We start from the raw sequence: 17,940 nt of genomic DNA, 5'->3' as shown, positions 1-17,940 counted from the left end.
TAGGTAGCCTGCTTCTGCATTCAGCAGGCTATCCCCACTCACCCCCGTTTCCCGAGATATTGTTAGTTCAGAGTGACCAGCAACCCTGAGGTGATATAATCATGTAGACTTCATTATAAAACACATTACAAAACTCAATGAATATTTGATGAAGGAACAAACAAATGATCCAATCACATATCAAATCTTTTTAGTAAGAGTGTGCCTTATGCCAGGTGTGGTAGCTCACACCTGTAATCCCAGCACTTTGGGAGGCTGAGGGAGGAGGATCGCTTGAGCCCTGGAGTACAAAACCAGCCTGAGCAACATGGTGAAACCTTGTCTCCCCCAAAAATTAAAATAAAAAATTAGCCAGGTATAGTGGCATAAGCCTGTAGTCCCAGCTACTTGGAAGGCTGAGGTGGGAGGATTGCCCAAGCCCTGGAAGTCAAGGCTGCAATGTGCTGTGATTGCACCAGTGTACTCCAGCCTGGGTGACAGAAAGAGACCCTATCTCAAAAAAACCCCAAAATACAAGCAAACAAAGATTGTGCCTTATAGCCCATTCCCAGCCCCAGTCTTAAGCCAGGTTTGCTCCAGTCACTTATGACAATAAATAAGAATCTAACTTCCTCAAGCCAAAAGGCTTTTACACACACTTCTTTCTCAGATGTACAGTTACCCTTTTTCTCCACCACCACAGTTCCTACTTTCCACATGCTGTGGTTCTTCCATTTGTGATAATAATACAGAAAGGGAAGACACATCCCATAGTCAAAGTGAATTCACAACGTGGATTAATCACAGATTATAATGGTGGCATTGTATTTGTATGTGTTTCTTCAACACCAGTTTGACATAAACTGGTGGCATTTTAACCTTTAAATTATTTGAATATCCTTTAAGAATAAGAAAAAGGCATATTTTCTAATAGAAGTGGCAAAAGTATTTGGACCACTAGAATATCTCTTAGGAGTTATTTTTTTCATCACTAGATTTTATCCACATTAGATAGCATAGCCCATGGAGATATTTTTTTAAGAGAGAGGGAGAGAGATAATCCCAGTTCTGTGGTCATTTATATCCTGGCAGGGGAAAAAAAAGGAACATGTAATTCACAGGGTCCTATTTTTAATTCTCATTTAAATAGCTGTCAGCTCTTGCCAGCACAAAAGAAGAAAGATGACAAAATAAAGACAAGATTTTCTGACCAGAACCAAGTATTAATATTATTCTGGAAAGCTATGCTTATTTGAAAATTTACATATTCCTAGGAGAATTTAAGAAAAATCCAAACATAATTTTCCGTAAATCTGCCACACACCAAAAGTTATGTGATGTGTGTGAATGTGTGTGTATCCAAATGCCTCTCTCTCTCTCTCTCTCTCTCTCTCTCTCTCTGTGTGTGTGTGTGTGTGTGTATATATATATATATACACACACACACTCATATACAAAATAGAGGCATTTCGCAAAGTTAACTATAAGGAGGTTTCTTCTAAGATTCCTATAAGGGAAATCTATTTCTTTAATAGCTCTCACTGTGAAATATATTCATTCATTTAAATATAATTTGTTTATTTTACAAACATTACATGTTATATATTAGGTTCTGTGCTCAGCTCTCAGAATTTAATAAACAAAAAGAACATGGTCCCTGTCCTCCAGGAACTTAGAATCTAGGGAGAGAGAGAGAAAAAAAGTAAATAATTACAGTGTAGTTTGAGAAGCACAGTGATACCTACAGAATGTGTCAGGAGAACAGGAAAAAGAGGAGGGATACCTAATTCAGAAAAAGACAGAGAGGCCAACTAAAGGATGTGAGGCAAAGCTGAATTCTAAAGACCAAGTAAGAGAGAGCCAGACATTGGCAAAGGGAGAAAGCATACAAGGAAGAAAAGGCATCACATGAGATGCAAAAGAATGAGGCACTTCTGCTGAGGGGGCTGAAATACCACAGTGTGAGAAGAGCTTAGTTTGCAAGGCTGGGAATAAGTAGAGAGGCAAGAGAATAATTAGAGAGTAAGATAACCTCTCACACTTCAGGATAGCCCAGAAGAAGGGATTTCTAGGATCACAGCTTGCATGGATCTTAATCCTGAGGGACTTCCACAGGCCTTTTAATGGTAGAGAACTTCAATTAAAATGATTTAATCAAATAATGATTTAGTTTCCCACCTGAGTCATGAATCATTGCAGATAAAATCAATTGTTATATAAAAATTACATAGTTGATGTCTGAGATTGTGCTATCCAAAATTTGCACAACCTATTATGGGTGTTGGTATAAACATAAGATTAATTTTTGAAAGCAAACGTACTATCTTTTAAGGCAATGATTCAGAATCACAAAGTCACAGGAGTTGGAAATATTCTGGTTCAATTTCCTCATGAAGTAAAGGAGGAAATCAAGGTCCGGAGAGGTTGTCATGTGCTCCAGTCATATGCTGGAAAGGGGTAGCCCCTGAACAAGGACAGAAGTATCTGAGTATCCCACATCACACATTGCCTGCCTTCAGTATCTGATGCAGGGAGGATATCTACATAACATATGTAATTTTATTCTATGAGTTATAGAGAGCCATTTTTGGTTTTTAAGTACAGTACCGAAACTTTGAGTGAGATTTGTATTTTAGAGAGACCTTTGCTTGTTTTGATAGAGGAGTGAGAATAGAGGTCTTTTCAATAACTCAGACAAATTATAACATATCTAAGCAAAGGCAGTGGGGATGGAAAGGAGTGAACAAACTATATAATATAGAGGCATATAATAGACATAATTTGGTAACCAGTTGGACATTGTGGGTGAGGATGCATAGAAGTTAGAATAAATAACTTCTCATTTCTTGGCATGGGTAATTGATTAAACCAGAAGGAAGCATCTGGTGGGACACACATGAAGCAATTAGGGCAAAGGGAGATTCTACCCAGCTTTTGAGATGATCAGAATTAATCTGAAATTGATGGGGTTACAGAAGCCACAGCCAGATCACCTTACCACTCTTGGGATAATAAATGTCTTTTCTGGTATTTGAGGTAGCTTGTGCTATGTTTGTTCCTCCCAGAGACATGGACATAAAATTATCATCACTATTCCCTAATACTATTGCACTTTAACAGTATCTTAAATTGCCAATTTATATTACTTCTTGATTTGTCCTTCTGACTCTAGCAGACTAGCCTATGTAGACCAACCACCTCACTGAGAACAACTAGACAGCTGGACAAATAACAGTGAGTACAGAGTAAACATCTTCATAGAGAATGAAAATTTAGAGAAGTAAGCTAGTTGGCACCATTTCCCCCCTCAAGGCCTTTACAGAGGTTGAGAAGCTAAGCTGAACTTCTAGCAGTTTTCAGTGCTGTAGGAACAAAAACTGGAGCTCAGAATCCCTCAAGGAGAAGAGGCCCTGGTAAAAATCTAGGCTTTCAGAAGGACCTCTAAAGGACCACTTCAAAGGAGTAAAGGTAAACTAGAAAGAGACCAGTCCTCACAAGATGAATCCAGCAATAAATAAAAGTAATACATCCACATTGAATTGATTCATTGCAGGAAAGGTAGATCAGTTTCATGTTTGAAAAAGAAATTTTTAAAAATTATATGATGATCTGAACATATTCATTTTAAAAAAGTGTTTTATAAAAAGGCAACATTCACAGATCAACCTCATAAACATAAGTTGAGCAAAAGAAGCCAGATGCAAAAGAATATATGTGGCATGATTATATTTATCTGAAACACCAGATCAGGCAAACTGTTATTTAGAAATGCTTACATGGGCAGTAAGACTGTAAAAAGCAAGGAAATGATGATCACTAAATCAAAAAGTTTATTACTTAGCAAGGGCCAAAAAGTATTCCATGTACTCTATTCTGATCAAGAGTTTCTATTTTCCCTTCTCTGACAAAGTTCTATTTATTTTTCTCTGACAAAGTTCTATTTATTTTTTAATTTAGGTAGTTACAGGTCAGGTGCTTGTTTTAAACTTTTTTTTTAAATTAAAAACATTTTATATATACACATATCACATAGATAGTAATTTAAAAACATGAGAAAGGGGCTTAGCATGGTGGCTCATGCCTGTAATCCCAGCACTTTGAGAGACTTGAAGTGGAAGTACTGTTTGAAGCCAGGAGTTTGAGACCAGCCTCAGCAACATAGAGAGACATCATATCTATATAAATTTTTAAAAATTAGCTAGATATAGTGGCATATGCCTAGAGTCCTAGCTACTTGAGAGGCTGAGGCAAGAGGATCGCTTAAGCCAAGGAGTTTGAGACTGTAGTGAGCTATGAGCACTGTACTCAGCTATGACCACTGTACTCAGCTTGGGTAACAGAGTGAGACTGCATCTCTAAAAATTAATCAGTCAATCAATTATGAAAAAGGGAATGCATATTGATAGAAATAAAGGAAGACCTGAACAGTAAAATATATTATGTTCTAAATGTAAAGACTCAAGATTATGGAAATGTCAGGTCTTCCTAAATTCATCTCTAAATGTAACATTATCCTAATAAAAACACCAAAAACATTGTATTTGGTACTAGACAAGCTGAATACAAAATTTTAATGGAAAAATAAGGTATAAAAACACAAAACTGGGGGATTCGTGGGCAAGATGGCTAAATAGGAACAGCTGTAGTTGGTAACTCCCAGCAAGACCAACACAAAAGGTGGGTGATTTCTGTATTTCCAACTGAGGTACCTGGCTCATCATCTCTTTGGGACTGGTTAGACAGTGGGCGCACCCCACAGAGGGTGAGCAGAAGTGGGGTGGGGCATCACCTCACATGGAAAGCACAAGGGGTCGGGGAACTCCCTCCCCTAGCCAAGGGAAGCCAAGAGTGAGGGATGGTACACTCCAGCTCAGATACTACACTTTTCCCACAGTCTTTGCAACCTGCAGACCAGGAGATTCCCTTGCATGCCTATACCACCAGGGCCCTGGGTTTCAAGCACAAAACTGGGCAGCTGTTTGGGCAGACACTGAGCTAGACGCATAGTTGTTTTTTTTTTCCCCATATCTCAGTGGTCCCTGGAATGCCAGCAAGACAGAACTGTTTACTCCCCTGGAAAGGGGGCTGAAGCCAGGGAGCTAAGAGATCTTGCTCAGTAGCTCCCACCCCCGTGAAGCCCAACAAGCTAAGATCCACTGGCTTGAAATTCTGGCTACCAGCACATCAGTCTGGAGTTGACGTGGGACGTTCCAGCTTGGTGGGGGGAGGGGCTTCTGCCATTACTGAGGCTTGAGTAGGTGGGTTTTCCTCTCACAGTGTAAACAAAGCCACCAGGAAGTTCAGACTGGGCACAACCCACCATAGCTCAGAAAAGCTGCTGTAGCCAGGCTGCTTCTCTAGATTCCTCCTCTTTGGGCAGGACATCTCTGAAAGAAAGGCAGCAACCCCAGTCAGGGGCTTATAGATAAAACTCCCATCTCCCTGGAAAAGAGCACCTAGGGGCTGCTGTGGGCACAGCTTCAGCAGACTTAAATGTTCCTGCCTGTCAGCTCTGAAGAGAGCACCAGGTCTTCCAGCACAGCACTTGAGCTCTACTAAGGGATGGACTGCCTCCTCAAGTGGGTCCCTGACCCCCATGCCTTCTGATGAGGAGGCACCTCTCAGCAGATGTCGACAGACACCTAATATAGGAGAACTTCGGCTGGCATCTGGCAAGTGCCCCTCTGGGATGAAGCTTCCAGAGGAAGGAGCAGACAGCAATCTTTGCTGTTCTGCAGCCTCCACTGGTGATACTCAGGCAAATAGGGTCTGGAGTGAACCTCTAGCAAACTCCAGCAGACCTTCACAAGAGGGTCCTGACTGTTAGAAGAGAAACTAATAAACAGAAAGCAATAGCATCAATATCAACAAAAAGGACAACCACACAAAAACCCCATCTGAAAGTCACCAACATTAAAGACCAAGTTAGATAAATCCATGAAGGTTAAGAAAAACCAGCACAAGAAGGCTGAAAATTCCAAAAAACAGAATGCCTCTTCTCCTTTAAAGGATCACAACTACTCACCAGCAAGGGTAAAAAACTGGGAGAAGAATGAGATTGACGAATTGACAGAAATTGGTATCAGAAGGTGCGTAATAAACTCCTTATAGCTAAAACAGCATGTTCTAACCCAATGCAAGGAAGCGATAAAAGGTTATAGGAACAGCTAAATTAGAAAAAACAGTTTAAAGATGAACATAGGGGAGACAGATCCAAGATAGCCAATTAGGAGCAGCTCAGGATTGCAGCTCCCAGCAAAAGCACAGAGGGTGAGTGGATGCCACATTTCCAGATGGATTTTTATTGACCACAGACCAAGAGATTCCCAGGTGGAGAAGCCCCATGGGTTGCCAGTGTGGTTGTTTCGGCCAGCCTGGCTGTTTTGGCTGGTGCAGCTGTTTTGGCCAGCACCCCAGCGCGGCGGTTCTCCATACAAAATACATGGGTCCGGGCGCTGTTTTAGCTGGTGTTTGGAGCTCCTGGGAGACAGAGTCACCCATTCAACTGATTAAAAAGGGGACTAAAACAGGGAGCCAGGCCAGGAGATTCCCGGGCAAAAAAGTGCCACAAATCTCAGCGCAGTTGTTTCAGCTGACACAGTGGGTCGCAGCACGGGAAATCACACCGATCCCGGCGCCTTTTCAACAGGTGACTGGAACACCTGGGAGACATAATTGACCATTCAACTAAAAAAAAAAAAGGGGGCTCTGAGGCAGGGAGTCAGGTGACTACGCTTGGCTGGTCCCACCCCACAAAAAAACAGCAACAGGAACACTCTGGATTGAGAGTTTCACAGCAAGCACAGCTGAACCTGGGACAGTCCAGCTCTGTGAGGGAGGGGCGTCCACCATTACCAAGGTAGTCCATCACTATGGTGGTAGTTTGCCATTGCTGAGGCAGCCTGCCATTGCTGAGGTAGCCCGCCATCACAGAGAGAGTCTGCCATTACACAGGTGGGCCACCATTGCCAAGGCAGTTCTAACTATACCCATATAACCAAGACTGCAGGGAAGTTCACACAGCAGCAGGGCAGAGCCCACGGCAGTTTAGCAAAGTGTCTGCAGGCAGACAGTGACTAGCCTGCCTCCTCACTGGGCAGGGCAACCCTGAAAAAAGGCAGCAGTACAACAGAAACTCATAAATAAAGCTCTAACTCCCTGGGACAGAGCACCCGGGGAAAAAAAGGGGGGGTTATGAGTTCTACTGCAGCAGACTTAAATGTACCGCCCAGCAGCTCTGCATCAACAATGGAGATCACAGCTCAGCACTTGAGCTCCTATAAAAAACAGACTGTCTCCTCAAGCAGCTCCCTGACCCCCATATACCCAAAGAGCCCCCTCATATAAAGAGGAGCTCAGACTGACATCTGGCAAGTATCCTTCAGGGACAAAGATAGCAGAAGAAGAAGCTGGCAGCAACCCTTAATGTTCTGCAGCCATTGCAGGTGATCCCTGGGCAAGCATGGCCTGGAGTCGACCTCAGTGGTCCTACAGCAGAGGGGCCTGAATGTTAGAAGGAAAACTAAGAAACAGAAAGAAATAACTTCATCATCAACAAACTGGACGTCCACTCAGAGACCCAATCTCAAAGTCAACAACTACAAAGAAAACAGGTGGACAAATCCACAAAGATGAGAAGAAACCAGTGCAAAAGGATGAAAACACCCCAAAACAGAACACCTCTCCTCCTACAAGGGGTCACAACTCCTCACCAGCAAGGGAACAAGGCTGGATGGAGAATAAGTGTGATGACTTGATAGAATCAGGTGTCAGAAGGTGGACAATAAGAAACTTCTATGACCTAAAAGAACATGTTCTAACCCAATGCAAAGAAACTAAGAACACTGAAAAAAGATTTGATGAAATGTTAACGAGAATAAACAACTTAGAGAGGAATATAAGTGAATTGATGGAGCTGAAAAACACAACACAAGAACTTTGTGAAGCATACACAATTTTCAACAGCTGAATTGACCAAGCAGAAGAAAGGATATCAGAGGTCAAAGATCAACTCAATGAAATAAAACGAGAAGGCAAGATTAGAGAAAAAAGGGTAAAAAGGGATGAACAAAGTCTCCAAGAAATATGGGACTATGTGAAAAGACCTAATCTATGTTTGATAGGTGTACCTGAATGTGATGGAGAGAATGAATCCAAGCTGGAAAATACTCTTCATGATATTATCCAGGAGAACTTCCACAACCTAGCAAGGCAGGTCAATATTCAAGTCCAGGTAATACAGAGAACACCACAAAGCTATTCCTCAAGAAGAGCAACCCCAAGGCACATAATTGTCAGATTCACCAGGGTTGAAATGAAGGAGAAAATGCTAAGGGCAGCCAGAGAGAAAGGTCGGGTTACCCAAAAAGGGAAGCCCATTAGACTCACAGCAGATCTCTCAGCAGAAACCCTAAAAGCCAGAAGAGAGTGGGGGCCAATATTCAACATCCTTAAAGAAAAGAACTTTCAACCCAGAATTTCATATCCAGCCAAACTAAGCTTTATAAGTGAAGGGGAAAAAAAACCTTTACAAACAAGCAAGTACTCAGAGATTTCATCACCACCAGGCCTGCTTTACAAGAGCTCCTGAAAGAGGCACTAAAAATAGAAAGGAACAACCAGTGCCAGCCACTCCAAAAACATACCAAATGGTAAAGAGCATCAACACAATGAAGAAACTGCCTCAAGTAATAGGCAAAACAGCCAGCTAGCATCAAAATGGCAGGATCAAATTCACATATAACAATATTAACCCTAAATGTAAATGAGCTAAATGCCCCAATCAAAAGACACAGACTGGCAAATTGGATAAAAAGCCAAAACCCATTGGTGTGCTGTATTCAGGAAACCCATCTCACATGCAAGGCTACATAAAGGCTCAAAATAAAGGGATGGAAGAAGATTTACCAAGCAAATGGAGAGCAAAAAAAAAGCAGGAGTTGCCATTTTCATCTCTGATAAAATAGACTTTAAACCAACAAAGATCAAAAGAGACAAAGAAGGACATTAAATAATGGTAAAAGGATCAATGCAACAAGAAGAGCTAACAATCCTAAAAATATATGCACCCAATACAGAAGCACCCAGATACATAAGGGAAGTTCTTAATAACTTACAAAGACGCTTAGACTTCCATACAACAATAGTGGGAGACTTTAACGCCCCATTGTCAATATTAGATCAACAAGACAGAAAATTAACAAGGATATCCAGGACTTGAACTCAGACCTGGACCAAGCAAACCTAACAGACATTTACAGAACTCTCCACCCCACATCCACAGAATATACATTCTTCTCGGCACCACATCACACCTACTCTAAAACTGACCACATAATTGGAAGTAAATCACTCCTCAGCAAATGCAAAAGAACAGAAATCATAGCAAACAGTCTCTCAGACCAAAGTGCAATCAAGTTAGAACTCAGAATTGAGAAACTAACTCAGAACTACACAGCCTCATGGAAACTGAACAACTGGGTCTTGAATGATGACTGGACAAACAATGAAATGAAGGCAGAAGTAAAGATGTTCATTGAAATCGACAAGAATGAAGACACAACATACCAGAATCTCTGGGACACATTTAAAACAGTGTCTAGAGGAAAATATATAGCAATAAATGCCCACATAAGAAACAAGGAAAGATCTAAAATTGGTACCCTATCATCAAAATCGAAAGAGCTAGAGGGGCAAGATAAAAAAAAAAAAACCTCAAAACCTAGCAGAAGACAAGAAATAACTAAGATCAGAGCAGAACTGAAGGAGATAGAGACACAAAAAACCCTTCAAAAAATCAATAAATCCAGGAGCTGGTTTTTTGAAAAGATCAACAAAATAGACAGACCACTAGCCAGATTAATAAAAAACAAAAGAGAGATTAATCAAAAAGATGCAATAAAAAACAATAAAGGGGATATCACCACAGATTCCACAGAAATACAAACCATCATCAGAGATTATTACAAACAATTCTATGCACATAAATGAGTAAACCTGGAAGAAATAGATAAATTCCTGAACAGTTGCATCCTCCCAAGCCTAAACCAGGAAGAAGTCGAAACCCTGAATAGACCAATAACAAGGCCTGAAGTTGAGGCAGCAATTAATAGCCTACCACCCCAAAAAACCCAGGTCAGGGGTTCACAGCCGAATTCAACCAGGCATACAAAGAGGAGCTGGTACCATTCCTTCTGAAACTATTCCAAACAATACAAAAAGAAGGAATCCTTCCTGAATAATTTTATGAGATCAATATAATCCTTATACCAAAACCTGGCAGAAACTCAGCAAGAAAAGAAAACTTCAGGCCAATATCCATGATGAACATAGACGCAAAAATCTTCAATAAAATACTGACAACCTGATTGCAACAGCACATCAAAAAGCTTATCCACCACAATGAAGTAGGTTTCATCCCGGGGATGCAAGGCTGGTTCAACATAAACAAGTCTGTAAATGTAATTCACCACATAAACAGAACCAAAAAGAAAAACCACATGATTATCTCAATTGATGCACAGGAGGCCTTTGAATAAATTCAGCAACCCTTTATGCTAAAAACCATCAATAAACTAGGTATTGACAAAACATATCTCAAAATAATAAAAGCTATTTATGACAAACCAACAGCCAATATCATACTGAATGGGCAAAAACTGGAAGCATTCCCTTTGAAATCTGGCACTAGACAAAGATGTCCTCTCTCACCACTCCTATTCAATATATTATTGGAAGTTCTAGCCAGAGAAATCAGGCAAGAAAAACACATAAAGGTATTCAAATAGAAAAGGAAGAAGTCAAATTGTCTCTATTTGCAGACGACATGATTGTATATCCAGAAGACCCCATCGTCTCAGCCCAAAATCTCCTGAAACTGATAAGCAACTTCAGCAAATTCTCAGGATACAAAATTATGTGCAAAAATCACAAGCATTTCTATACACCAATAACAGACTTAAAGAGAGACACATCAAGAATGAACTGCCATTCACAATTGCTACAAAGAGAATTAAATACCTGGAAATACAACTAATAAAGGATGTAAAGAACCACTTCAAGGAAAACTACAAACCACTGCTCAACGAAATAAGGAAGGACACAGATGGAGACACATTCCATGTTCATGGTTAGGAAAAATCAATATCATAAAAATGGCCATACTACCCAAAGTAATTTACAGATTAAACACTATCTCCATCAAGCTACCTATGACCTTCTTCACAGAACTGGAAAAAAATACCTTAAATTTTTTATGGAACCAAAAGAGAGCCCATATAGCCAAGTCAATTCTAAGCAAAAAGAACAAAGCAGGAGGCATCACACTACCGGACTTCAAACTATACTACAAGGCTACAGTAATCAAAACAGCATGGTACTGTTACCAAAACAGAGATAGAGACCAATGGAACAGAACAGAGGCCTTGGAGGCAACACCACACATATACAACTATCTGATCTTTGACAAACGTGACCAAAACAAGCAATAGGGAAAGGATTCCCTGTTTAATAAATTGTGTTGGGAAAACTAGCTAGCCATGTGCAGAAAGCAGAAACTGGACCCCTTCCTGACACCTTACACTAAAATTAACTCCAGATGGATTAAAGACTTCAACATAAGACCTAACACCATAAAAACCCTAGAAGAAAATCTAGGCAAAACCATTCAGGGCATAGGCGTAGGCAAGGACTTCATGACCAAAACACCAAAAGCATTGGCAACAAAAGCCAAAATAGACAAATGGTTCCTAATCAAACTCCACAGCTTCTGCACAGCAAAAGAAACAGTCATTAGAGTGAATTGGCAACCAACAGAATGGGAAAAAAATTTTGTAATCTACCCATCTGACAAAGGGCTAATATCCAGAATCTACAAAGAACTAAAACAGATTTACAAGAAAAAAACAAACAAACCCATTCAAAAATGGGCAAAGGATGTGAACAGACACTTTACAAAAGAAGACATACATGAGGCCAACAAACATATGAAAAAAAGCTCATCATCATTGGTCATTAGAGAAATGCAAATCAAAACCACATTGAGATACCATCTCACTCCAGTTAGAATGTCGATCATTAAAAAATCTGCAGACAACAGATGCTGGAGAGGATGTGGAGAAATAGGAACACTTTTACACTGTTGGTGGGAGTGTAAATTAGTTCAACCATTGTGGAAGACAGTGTGGCGATTCCTCAAGGACCTAGAAATAGAAATTCCATTTGATCCAGCAATCCCATTACAGGGTATATATCCAAAGGATTGTAAATCGTTCTACTATAAGGACACATGCACACGAATGTTCACTGCAGTACTGTTTATAATAGCAAAGACCTGGAACGAACCCAAATGTCCATTGATGATAGACTGGACAGGGAAAATGTGGCACATATACACCATGGACTACTATGCAGCCATCAAAAACGATGAGTTTGTGTCCTTTGTAGGAACATGGATGAACCTGGAAACCATTATTCTCAGCAAACTGACACAACAACAGAAAATCAAACACTGCATGTTCTCACTCATAGGTGGGTGTTGAACAATGAGAACACATGGACACAGGGAGGGGAGCATCACATACCGGGGTATGTTGGGGGGAAATAGGGGAGGGACAGCAGGGGGTAGGGAGTTGGGGAGAGAGAGTATGGGGAGAAATGCCAGATATAGGTGATGGCGAGGAAGGCAGCAAATCACACTGCCATGTTTGTACCTATGCAACAACCTTGCATGTTCTTCACATGTACTCCATAACCTAAAATGCAATAAAAAATAAAAATAAAAAAATAAAAAATAAATTTAAAAAAAGGATGAACATAAATGGCCTGATGGAGCTGAAAAACACAGCATAAGGACTTCCTGAAAAATACACAAGATCAATAGCCAAATCAATTAAGCAGAAGAAAGCGTATCAGAGATTGAAGATCAACTTAAAGAAATAAAGTGTGAAGACAAGATTAGAGAAAAAAGAATGAAAAGGAATGAACAAAGCCTGTAAGAAATATGGGACCATGCGAAAAGACCAAACCTACATTTGACAGGTGTACCTATACCTATGATTGACAGGTGTACCTGAAAGTGATGGGGAGAATGAAACCAAGTTGGAAAACATACTTCAGGATATTTATTATCCAGGAGAACTTCCCAACCTAGCAAAACAGGCCCATATGCAAATTCAGGAAATACAGAGAACACCACTATCATACTCCTCCAGAAGAGCAACCCCAAGACACATTATCATCAGATCCACCATGGTTGAAATGAAGGAAAAAATGTTAAGAGCAGCCAGAGATAATGGTCCAGTTACCCACAAGGGAAACCCCATCAGACTAAGAACAGATCTCTCTGCAGAAACCCTGCAAGCCTGAAGAATGTGGGGGCCAATACTTAACATTCTTAAAAAAGAAGAATTTTCAACCCAGAATTTCATATCCAGCCAAACTAAGCTTCATAAATGAAGGAGAAATGAAAGCCTTTACAGATAAACAAATGTTGAGGGATTTTTATCACTACCTGGCCTGCCTTACAAGAGCTCCTGAAGGAAGCATGAAATATGGAAAGGAAAAACAGCCACTGTAAAAACATACCAAAACGTTAAGACTACTGACACTATGAAGAAACTGCATCAACTAATGTGCAAAACAACCAGCTAACACCATGATAATAGGATCAAATTCACACATAACAATATTAACCCTAAATATAAATGGGATAAATGCCCTATTTAAAAGACACAGACTGACAGATTGGATAAATAGTCAAGACCCATCCATGTGCTATACTCAGGAGAACCATCTCATGTGCAAAAACATACATAGGCTCAAAATAAAGGGATGAAGGAATATTTGCCAAGCAAATGGAAAAAGCAAAGAGAAAAAAAAAGCAGAGTTGTAATTCTACTCTCTGATAATACAGATTTTAAACCAACAAAGCTCAAAAACAACAAAGAAGGGCATTACATAATGGTAAAGTGATCAATGCAACAAGAAAAGCTAACTATCCTAAATATATATATGCACCCAATATAGGAGCACTCAGATTCATAAAGCAAGTTCTCACAGACCTACAAAAAGACTTAGACTCCCAGACAATAATAGTGGGAGAATTTAACACCTCACTATCAATATTAGACAGATCAACGAGACAGAAAATTAACAAGAATACTGAGGACTTGAACTCATCTCTGGACCAAACAAACCTAATAGACATCTACAGAACTCTTCACCCCAAATCAACAGAATATACATTGTCAGTGCTACATAGCACTTATTCCAAAATTGACCACATAACACTCCTTAGCAAATGCAAAAGAACAGAAATTATAAATGTCTCTCAGACCACAGTGCAATCAAATTAGAACTCAGGATTAAGAAACTCACTCAAAACCACACAACTACATGGAAACTGAACAATCTGCTCCTGAAAGACTACTGAGTAAATAACGAAATTGAGGCAGAAATAAAGAAGTTCTTTGAAACCAGTGAGAACAAAGACACAACATACCAGAATCTCTGGGACACAGCTAAAGCAGTGTTTAGAGGGAAATTTATAGCACTAATTGCCCACAGGAGAAAGTGGGAAAGAACTAAAATTGACACCTTAACATCACAATTAAAAGAACTAGAGAAGCAAGAGCAAACAAATTCAAAAGCTAGCAGAAGACAAGAAATAACTAAGATCAGAGGAGAACTGAAGGAGAGACATGAAAAATCCTTCAAAAAATCAATGAATCCAGGAGCTGGTTTTTTGAAAAGATTAACAAAATAAGATCTCTAGCCAGACTAATAAAGAAGAAAAAAGAGAAGAATCAAATAGACACAATAAGGCCAGGTGCAGTTGCTCATACCTGTAATCCTAGCACTTTGGGAGGCCAAGGCTGATCGATCACCTGAGGTCAAGAGTTTGAGAACAGCCTGGCCAAAATGGTGAATCCCTGTCTCTACTAAAAATACAAAACAAACAAACAAAAAAAGCTGGGCCTGGTGGTGCATGCCTATAGTTCCAGCTACTCCAGGAGGCTGAGGCAGGAGAAACGCTTGAACCAAGGAGGTGGAGGTTGCAGTGAGCCAAGACTGCACCACTGCACCCAGCCTGGATGACAGAGGGAGACTCCATCTCAAAAAAAAAAAAAAAAAAAAAAAAAAAAAAGAAGAAACCAAATAGACACAATAAAAAAAAAGATAAGGGTGATATTACCACTGAACCCACACATTAAAATATTGGTGAGGATGTGTTCAAAGAGGCATGCTCTTATCTTGCTGGGAAGAATATAAATTAGTGTAAGATTATAGAAAATAATTTGGTTGTATCTAACAAAATTCTTTCTGGGAAGAATATAAATTAGTTTAAGATTATAGAATGTAATTTGGTTGTATCTAACAAAATTCTGTGTATTTATACACACACACACACACACACACACACACTCCCTTTGACCCAGAGAAAAACAATTCTAGAATTTTTTTCTCACAGTTATAATCACATTATAGAAGATGACATTACAAAGTTATTAACTGCATTATTGGAAATAACATAAAACCTCCATTAATAGAGGACTAATTAAATTGTTATTTTACATATGGTAGAAAACTATGCAGTTGCTTAAATGAATAAGACAGCTCTTAGTATTCTGATTGGGAATGTATTCTGATTTGGGATGTTTTCTGAGATGTATTATTATATTAAAAATCTGTAATACATTTATGTAGAAGATACATTTCCATGAAAAAAAGAAAACTCATTCACTCATAAATATTACTTGAACACATTTTCTGTGCCAAGCACTTTTCTAGGCCCTTAGAACACAGCAGAGAACAAAATAAGAAAAGACAGTAAGTAAATAAAATACAGCACGTGTCCAACAGTGTTGACTGCTTTAAAGGAAAAGAAAAGCAGAACAGTAGTAAGAATGCTGCTTTATACAGAGTGGTCAGGAAAGAATCTCTGACAGGTGATATTTGAATTGAGACTTAAGGAAGTGAAGGTTGAGATAGGAGGGTGTCTGGGTGAAATGTATCCCAGGACATCAGAAGAGCAAGTGCAAAAGCTCAAAAATGTGGCTAGTCTTAATATATTTAGGGAATGGCTAAACAAAACTAAACAAAAGGGAGAGTATAGATGTAGCCAGAAATGCTGGCAGTGGGAAGTTCACACAGAGCCATTGCAAGGACTTCAGGCTTTTATTCTCAGATAGGACACCACCAGAGAATGTCACAGGTTGTTTTCCTGAGAAGCAGACTGAAATATGGAGATTAGGGTGCGGGAAGTTTATTAAGGAGTTATCTTGGGATGACCTCCTAAGCAAGGGAAAGGAAGTAAGCAGGGCTGAGGAAAGATGGGCTGTAAGGCGGTCTCAACTAATGTACCAGTCCACCCACATATGGAACTTTGAAACTGAGGTGGCCTTTCAATTTGTTCTAAGTTGGAATAAAGGAGCCAGACTTGTATAGCTCCCATAACAATGAGTTCTTAAATATGGGATGAAAACAGATCACAGTGAGAAAAGAGGAAGTGGAAACAGTAATTGGAGATAACTTTTCAAGGATTACTGCTCTAAGAGGAACAAAGAAACTGGGTGGTATCTGGAAAGGAATATACAAGTCAAAGAAGAGTTCCTCCTCTTTCAGGCTGGGAGATGTTACAGCTTGCTTGTATACAGAAGGAAATTGATACGGTTTGGCTGTATCCCCACCCAAATCTCATGTTGAATTGTAGCTCCCATAATCCCCACATGTCATGGGAGGGACCTGTTGGGAGGTAACTGAATCATGGGGGCAGTTTTTCCTGTACTGTTCCAGTGATAATGAATAAGTCTAACAAGATCTGATGGTTTTACAAAAAGGCAGTTCCCCTGCACATGCTTTCCTGCCTGTTACCATGCAAGACGTGCCTTTGCTTCTCCCTTGCCTTCTGTCATGATTGTGGAGCCTCCCCAGCCATGTGGAACTGTGAGTCCATTAAAGCTCTTTTTCTTTATAAATTACCCAGTCTTGGGTATGTCTTTATTAGCAGCATAAGAACAAACTAATACAGGAATACAGGAATGATGTCGTTTATATTTGCTCTGGAAGGATGTATACGAAATTGATAGCAATGATTGCCTCTGGATCATTGGATCTGGGAACTAAGAGGCAAGAGAACAGGGGTAGGGAGAAGTGTCCTTTCAGTGTTTACTATCTTGGAATTTTATTTCTTTGCATGGCTTAGCAAATCATGGGTTATAGACCAATCAATATTGAACAGATAAAGTAGATCTTTATATATGGATGCAGAAACAGATCCTAAAATATATAAAGAGAGTTGGCTATGTAATAGTAATAAATGTTTTTTAAAATTATATAAATATGAATTTAAATATGGACTAAAAGTCTAGAAGAATACAAACCAAGTTGTCAATAGGAGTTATCAGAACATGAAAGGAGAATTCTCAGTTATGATGATTTTTTATAAGAATCTTATATCTCAGAAAGAAATATGTATTTCATATTTTAAAGTATCTTTACCATATATTAATCTATAAATATGAATGAATTATTTGTGTATTGAAGCAGCAAGAAAACCAACTAGGCATTTTCCTGGACCAGTAGGATCTTCAGGTTTGGGTGGGCAGAGACGGAGGCCCAAGGAGAATAAGAAGAATCAGACCTCAGCTGATGGCATAAAAGTATGACTGCTGAGAGTATGTCTTACACCACTTTACATATCAAACCTTACCTACCATAGTGATACCTAAACTCAAATAAATGATAAATGAAAATGTATTTTAAAAAATCTTTGGGTTCCAAAAATCTTTTAGCTCTATTCTGGTTTATACTAAATGACCAAACTACTTCCTTCCCTCAGAATAGTGGCATGAGTCACTTTACACAAATAACTACAAATCCTGGTAGGAAATTCAACATCAGAGCACATAACTGACCATCAGCGGACACCTTCATTATGACTAGGGCACAACTTTTTAAGAA

The 17,940-nt window shown here is 39.5% G+C and overlaps 1 protein-coding gene across 3 annotated transcripts in view; it reads right to left on the bottom strand.

Moving 5' to 3' along the window:
- AKAP6 (A-kinase anchoring protein 6) overlaps positions 1–17,940 on the bottom strand; it is a 662,618-nt gene that overhangs the window by 342,720 nt on the left and 301,958 nt on the right. The gene's annotated exons all lie outside the window — the stretch shown is intronic.

This window comes from Saimiri boliviensis, chromosome 2, assembly GCF_048565385.1.
Source record: "Saimiri boliviensis isolate mSaiBol1 chromosome 2, mSaiBol1.pri, whole genome shotgun sequence".
Classification (NCBI taxonomy): Eukaryota; Metazoa; Chordata; class Mammalia; order Primates; family Cebidae; genus Saimiri; species Saimiri boliviensis.
Note: the sequence above shows the minus strand (reverse complement) of the source record. Positions and strands in the feature narration are given on the sequence as shown.